Source organism: Amblyomma mixtum, chromosome 3 (genome assembly GCF_055824585.1).
Source record: "Amblyomma mixtum isolate Tamu chromosome 3, ASM5582458v1, whole genome shotgun sequence".
Lineage (NCBI taxonomy): Eukaryota > Metazoa > Arthropoda > Arachnida > Ixodida > Ixodidae > Amblyomma > Amblyomma mixtum.
Window position 1 is genome coordinate 429,316,804 of NC_143014.1, and position 7,789 is coordinate 429,324,592.

At 47.5% G+C, this 7,789-nt stretch overlaps 1 long non-coding RNA gene across 1 annotated transcript; it reads right to left on the minus strand.

Annotated features, from left to right (window-relative positions):
• LOC149358061 (uncharacterized) lies at positions 1 to 3,201 on the minus strand. The gene is made up of 3 exons (XR_016291915.1): positions 2,998 to 3,201; positions 2,777 to 2,916; positions 1 to 30 (listed from the first exon to the last, which is right to left on the minus strand). It is a non-coding gene; the product is annotated as an uncharacterized LOC149358061 (long non-coding RNA).
• Positions 3,202 to 7,789: the final 4,588 nt, after the last annotated feature.

A 7,789-nucleotide genomic window follows, 5' to 3' on the forward strand; every position in this document is an offset into this window, starting at 1 on the left:
CGGAACGTTTAGGTCATGCCAATGTCTCACCTGCGATGAAACGACCTTCTCATTAAAGTTTCAACGCATCCCTCAAGTCCCTGTTCCTCGCCCTAAATGAATACCGATCCATTTCGATTTCATACCTCGTCTTAATGCGACTGCATGTCTGTAAAAAAAACACATAAAACTGCAAATAATCTGTCGTCTCGAATACAAGTTATTAAGCTCCAATTGGGTTCAATCTCGTGCGTTTGTACTCCGGCCATGGCTGCAGGCAACATTTCGACGAAGCGAGGCGCAGAAACGTCAGTGCACTGAGCGACGTCAGTGCACGTTAAACATCCCCGGGTGGTCGAAATTTATTCGGAACCCTCTCCACTGAGACGTAAACCTAGCAGCCCGCAATATTGCCTCGGGGCCCAAGAACACGCGAGTAGCCTTTGAAAAAACATCACCACGGTCGGCTTTCAAAGGCTCGCGGCTCCGTATCGCGTCGCGAGGCCCTGTGGGATACTTCACTGTAGGCGTTACATGAGCGCCATTCTCCAGCGGCGGCCGGTGTCGGCGTAATATTGAGGGGCTTTATGTCAGCGATGCCTCCTGCGCCATCTGGGAACTTGCTCTGGAATCGCGGGCGACGCAAGTTCTGTAGGCTGGCGCTTTGGCCCGCCGACCCTGCCTTGCGGATCGATACCCGCGTCTAAACCGCACACGCGCGCCAACGTTCCGCACAGAGCATCTGGCAAGAGTGGGAGGGTGGGAAGGAGGTATGCAAGCGGGCACGCCGATTATTCATTAGGAGAAAGGCAGGCCTAAACTGCAAATGTAGTTTCCGCGCTATTGGCCCCCACAGGGTGGGCAAATGATGTCAGAGTATTTCTGGCTGTTTTCGTTTTCTTACCCTAATCCTTCGTTTCTGCTGTAAGGAAAATCCTCCGTGTTAACTTTCCGCTTTCCCGGCTTTGAAAGCTCCCGAAATTTTTGTCGCTAGAAGAAAAAAAAGGAAAATAAAGCACAGCGTCTGGGAATATTCCAGTTGCTAATTTTTTTTCGTATATATATATATATATATATATATATATATATATATATATATATATATATATATATATATATATATATATATATATATATATATATATATATATATATGCACAAGAACAGAAGCTCATAAAGGCCTTCCGTATAGAAACGAGTGGCTGAGCGCGAATAATGGAAAGCTTAGTGCGCCGACCTGAAAATTTTCAGCCTGCAAAATTCATTGTTATGTTGTAAGCTTTGTTCCGGTTCGTTAGCGCCATGCGCCCCCCCCCCCCCCTTTTCCCCCTCTTTTGATGCAGCGCCTCCAAACTAAAGCCTGTTTCACATGACAGCGAAAATGCTAGCGAATCCTGTCGCCGCGGCGGAAAAACCTGTTTTGAGTCGTCGCTGCGACGAGCGGCGAGGTTTCAACAAGTTGGAAATTTTCGCTGCGACGCGTCGCTCAATCGCTCAGTCGCTTGCATGTGAACCGGCCTTAACTGATTTCTTCGCGAACACGCGGAGAGCTCGGCGCAGCTCGTAGTTTCGGAATAAACTGACCACACACGCATGCGCTTCACTCCGCATGGCTGCCTTATTAATATAGAGAATGCGCCACCGTCCTTTCCACACTTGTACTCCTTCACTCCCTCGATCATTCACTCTCACACTGTATCGGAGTGGTTTTTTGCTTGCCTTTGGAGTCGATGGCAGCTGTGGATTATGTTATAGTTTAGTCTCTTTCACTCTCAGAAGACGGATGGCAATGGAAGCGACCAGCGCATCCATTCAGTAACTAAGCGTTGCTGTCTTTGAATTAAAATCACTAAGTGGGACCACAGTTTTCCCACAGCTCGATGGAACGAGCAGTTCCCAGTAATAACATCCTGGACGGAGTCGTATACTGCGCAAAAGAACAAGCTGAGAAGGGCCCGTCCCCAGTCGGCACCGTCCCAGATGCTCCTTCGTAGCAGCGGCCTTAGCGGCCAGAGCTGAACCGCGCGCTGTCCAGGGCGCCTGGGACTACTGAAGCGGCGCCTGTGGAACAAAGCCGGGATCTCACGCCGTATGCGCGGCCAGGTCTCTCCCGCCGGTGCCGCCTCTCCCTTCCCCGTAGCCGTGCATGCGCGCCACTGCAGAGGCGCCAACAAAAGCGGCGGCGACAAATCGCGTCGATAGCCTCGTAATTAGCGGTGTATATTTGCGGCAGTTCATTAGCGGACCGCGCGCGAGCCGCCACCCATGCGCCGAGGAATCGATGGCGCCCCCCACGCGCGCACCGAGGCCGCGCTCGCGGGCGTCAAGTTCGGAGGGCGCGAACGCGTCGGACGGCAAACTGAATATCGCCCCGTTTAATTCGTTGCGGCTATCAAATGGCCGCTTTTCGGAACGTCGTCTCTTTTTTCTTTTCTTCTTACAGCGTTAGCTGTGTGCAGGAAGGTGGGTCGGAATCCCGCCGTCGTCCGCAAATATGAGTCACGCGACCTGTCTCAATGAGCAGCAGGTGCAGAGCTGCCTCTTAGGTGGCGTGCGATAGCAGCTGCAAGCGGCATTTCGATCTTCGAGAGCACGATAGCAGCTGCCGAATGACCTTTAAGCGATAGCACAGATTTACATTTGACTTATGGGCGATGGCAGCTGCCGAGCGAGCCGAAAAGCGCCGCGACAGTGCCGCGAGAGCATTAAAAAACCCCGACGTTCGATGGTTCGTCAGTGTGTGAAGCAGAATCTGCAAAGTTCGAGAGACAATCGGCGCACGATGATCGTAACCTACCTGGCCAAAGGCGTCCGGGCTGCCTCTTATACCTTGGAATAAACGTCTATAGGCGTTCAGCCAGCAGGGGACGTTAAAGACGTTGGTGACAGCTCTGTCCTTCAATGCTTTCCAATCTTGCATCATCAGATTTCGGCATTCTAATCAAAAGAAAATAGCAAATAATTTTAGTCGCCGACTCTATTGTACACGTCAGTGAACACGATCACTTTCTCACTGACCATTCGCGACAAATGCAACTCGTTCTGCAGGCCGCCGCGGTGGCTCAGCGGTTATGGTGCTCGGCTGCTGACCCAAAAGACGCGGGTTCGATCCCGGCCGCGGCGACTAGAATTTCTTTGGAGGAGAAATTCTAGAGGCCCGTGTACTGTGCGATGTCAGTGCACGTTAAAGAACCCCAGGTGGTCGAAATTTCCGGAGCCCTCCACTACCGCCGAATTCATAAACGCTACTCGACTCGGCGCTTGCCCTCGACTCCGTGGAGTGGACGAAACGGGCCCTCCTCCACTCAAGGAGCCGTCGCGTTTCACGAAGCGCACTCGGCGTTTACTCCGCGGAGGAGCTCCTCGAAAAACCGTCCTCGACTTGAGATTTTACGCAGTAGGCAAATCGGCGTCTGGATGCAAGGGTATGGAGAAATTTCTGACACGCAAACGCCGCGCAGCTGCGAAATAATAACGTACGTTGTCGGTTTGCATGATTATTGGTAGTGATTGGGCATTTTAACTCGCAAAAACGCATCCCTCTTCGCGTTTTGCGAAGTGTGTCCCTGCGAGCCAATTGAAGCCAGTCGGCGAGCCGACCGGAGCAGTTCGCGCTAGCGTTGGCAACTCATCCACGGGTCGCAGTTTGGCTGTTTGACGCGATCGTCCGATCCGTTTTCGTCCGTTTTCTTGTCTTCTGTGCTCGTATTCGTTCGCGCTGTTTATTCAATACGTTCTTTTCAGCTTGCGGGCGTTTCACTAGTAATGAGCAGCACGCAGGACAGTGCGAGCGAGACTGCCGCGGACGGGCAAGGGCGGTTCGTATACACTCACGAGGAGCAAGAGGTTATATGTTTTGCGATGTTTCTACAGGAACGCCACGCAGTGTATACTTGTTCATTCATTTTATACTCCCACTTAATGCAAAGCAAGTATTTTTATCCTGCTTTCAGTCATGTGCATCAGTGCGAGGTGCATTTGCAGGAGTGATTTTAGATATTCCATTCTGGTCATGAGATTGTTTAGCTGTCCTGGCTGAAAAGCAGTACTCTATTCATTAATGCCTTATGTGCCTTTTGTGATTTAGTGCACGTCTTTTTTTATTCTACTTTTAGTGATGTGCATCTATGTGAGATGCCATTTGCAGAAGTTATTTCAGGAAATGCACACTAGTCATGAGAGGGTTTTGTTGCCCTCTTGTAAACTTGTTTTTATGAGTTCCTTGGTAGTCTTGCCTGAAGAGCAGTATTCATTAATCTTTTTTTTTTCGGAGTGCTTGTGATAACATTTCTGATATATATGTTGCCCAAATGTGTAGGGTGCTTGAGCTACCGTGACCTGTTTTTAGCCTTGAGTGCCTGGGCAGTTTGTGTTTCCCTCAGCTTTTAGTACTTTTTGTCATGAGCAGTTTTGCCATGATCTTTTAGTCGTGTGAATTTATGTGAGCTGCCATTTACAGCAGTGATTTCAAAGAATGCGCAATAGTCGGAAGAATTTTTTGTTACAGTCTTGACAAATTTCTTGGCAGCCTTGCCCGAAGGACAGTTTTCATTAATCATTATATGCCTTTTACCACAGTGCCTGTGATCACATTTCTGATAGGTGCATTACTGAAGTAAGTAGGGTGCTTGAGCTACCGTGACCTGTGGAGCTACCGTGGCCTTAAGTGCTTGTGTTTCCGTCAGCTATTAGTACATTTGTCATGAGCAATTTTGTGTTTCTAAATGTGTTCACAGGAATCTCATGGAGTATACACTTGTGCATTCATTGCTGGCCCAGATATAATTATGCTATTTTTATTCTGCTTTATTGCAAAATCAGTTGTCTGGAGGTTCAGATCCTAGAAAAAAGAAATTACATCAATGCCCACGTCTGTTAGTCAAACCTGCGGCGGCATGAACAGATCAGCTTTAAGGGCCACTGCACGAGACCACAGAGGTATTTTTTAGCATAGTATTTATTACAGTGCAGCAATGCTCTATGTACATGAATTAAGTAGAAACAATGGAGAAAACAATCGCAATGCAACATATTGCATAATAAGACGCACCTAAACAACCAAGCACGATAAAAGACCTAACACAGGGCGCACCTACCACTTCATAATGGAAGGCACCTAAGCTACGATGCACTATAAAAAGGCCAATGATGAGCACAGCGCTAGGAGTGGTTGCCGCTCTGGTTCCAACTCAGTCTGATGAGCACACAATTCATTTAGATGAACAGTCACCGCCGCCAAAGTGGTCTTTTGTAGAAACAGATTCGCATTTTTGGCCTGTCATGCACCTTTGCCAGAGGCTGCGTGTAATCCAGTAAGGGTTCATCAACAAATGGCAGTGCAATCAGATATCATACAGAATGCAGTGTTAAATTAAGTTTTATTTTTCAATGCCTGTTATAAGACATCCCAAAAAGAATATTACATCTTTGCGCCCTATGAAGCAATGCTGAATTGTTTCTGGAGCATAACAAAAGCGGCAGTTTACTGAGGATACAAAAGGGCCTTTTTTCTGATTATGCTTTAATTGGCAATGTCCCGCTATGTAGCTGATAGAAAAATGCCTTGGTACACGACGAGAGGGGCATTTTACATACTGTTGTCTGTCGTGTCCAGATAAACCAAAATACACACAGCAGTACAAGGACAGAGGAGAGAGCACAAAAATTAAACCCTTGTTCAGCCGTTTGCTCACCCCTGAAAACAGGTACTCAGGGGAAGAACGAACAGTTAGGAAACTGACAGCCAGACACAGCTCAGGTGTGAAGCCCCATAAACACGGGTGATCACAAACAGAAAAGACAATGAGGTCCAGTAAAACATGAACTAAATTAAATTGACTTGCAAGAATGCGTGCAGTATTGGGTGTTTTTAGTCTCACGAAAAACATGAAACCAGAAACTTTCTGCTGTACATACAGATGGACTACCAGCGCTTACAGGTCAGAAAATGTTATCACACTTCATAGATTCTAACGATGAATCCCACAGAAAGTGGTGCGATTTCCGTCAGCTCCGTCCTGTGGCACTCCCCACTCATTGTCGCTTTTTATGTACCGCAAATCCATGCTTCCACACTGAATGCAATGCAGTAAATGTTCTCTGCTGATTTTTTAGTCGTGTATCTGTGTGAGATACCACTTCCAGGAATGATTTCAGGGAATGCATTGTAGTAGTGATAATGTTTTGTTGCCCTCTTGTAACCCTTGTTTGGATGAGTTCCTTGGCAGCCTTGCCTGAAGTGCCTTGTCTGAATAATTCATTAGTGAATTATTTACAATAGTGTCTGTGATAACGTTTTTTATACATTATTGCCTAAATGTATAGGACGTGTGATCTATTGTGATCTGCTTTTGCCGCAAGTGCCAGGCCAGTTTGTGTTTGTCTCTGTTCCTTTAATAAATTATTTTCCATTTCACAGATAAGCTCTCATGTAATTATTGCATTCCAGAAATGCTGTCTTTTTTTCTTGTTTGAACTGCACTGTGACACTTATATCTGAGGTCCTGTTTTGGGACATGAAGCGAAGCACTGACACTTTTTGTGGATGCATTCTCTTACTTTTTAGCTGGTGCTTATGAAGCAACTGTGCAGCCATTTCAATATGGAAGTGTGTATCTACAAGGTTTTCTCTGCCTAACAAAGAGGGTTCAGCTTCAGTTAAGGACAACGCAGCGAGCTATGGAAAGAAAAATGATAGGTGGAACGTTAAGAACTCGGAAGAAAGCGGAGTTGGTGAGGGAGCAAACGCTGGTTAATGACATCCCAGTTGAAATCAAGAGGAAGAAGTGGGCTTGGGCAGGGCATGTAATGCGAAGGCAAGATAACCGCTGGTCCTTAAGGGGTAACGGAGTGGATTCGAAGCGAAGGCAGGCGTAGCAGGGGGCGGCCGAAAGTTAGGTGGGTGGATGAGATTAAAGAAGTCTGCGGGGATACAGTGGCCGCAACTGACAAAGGACAGGGTTAATTAGAGAGACATGGAAGAGGCCTTTGCCCTGCAGTGGGCGTAGTCAGGCTGATGATGATGATGAATAGGAAAACATAATAGTATTAAATAACTACACTGGAGAGATCCATCTGTAATGTGCGGAAGATGTTGAGAAGTCGGCTGAAGCCGGACCTGCTACTTCCCATTAAGGGAGAGTAGCGCCTTTTTGTGAGATGCTTTAAACTAATTAAAGCATCTCACAATAAGGCGCCTGCGTGCCTGGTTACCGCGAATAGAGAGAGTCCATTGGTTGCGGTTGGGGCATCTCTTGTTGCCTTTGGCGCTGTGCCCCATTTGACGTTGACGGCAAAGGAGGCGGACATGGGTCCTTGTACATGCCTGCCAGATTGTGTAAAACAGAGCAGGCTGTGATGATGGTGATGGAATTCGCAGGCAGATGTTGCAGGCGCATGTCTAGGCATGGGAAACGCCTCTTCCATGTTCCAAATGCACGTTCCACAGTGTTCCGTGTCCTGATATGAGCTGCCTGATACCTGCATGACAAACACAACCACTTTTAAGCATTATCACATCTCTTAAAAGCCCATTAATTTGACAATTGGGTCCAATATTTTTTCTGTGTGGGACATATCGTGTTATTATTTCAATAACAATGTATACGCACCTAGCCTCTGGGCTCCCAGGGGCTCCTGGATTGGTTAGCGGTGTCATCAGGTAGGAGACACATGCGTAACCAGCGTCTCCAAGCAGTATGCCAGGTAGCCGCTGGTGCTCATACAGGACCCGTACACAACTGTTGTCGAAGATGCGGCTGTCATGTACGGATCCTGGCCAGCTTGCAACCAGGTCATGAAATTGGAGTTT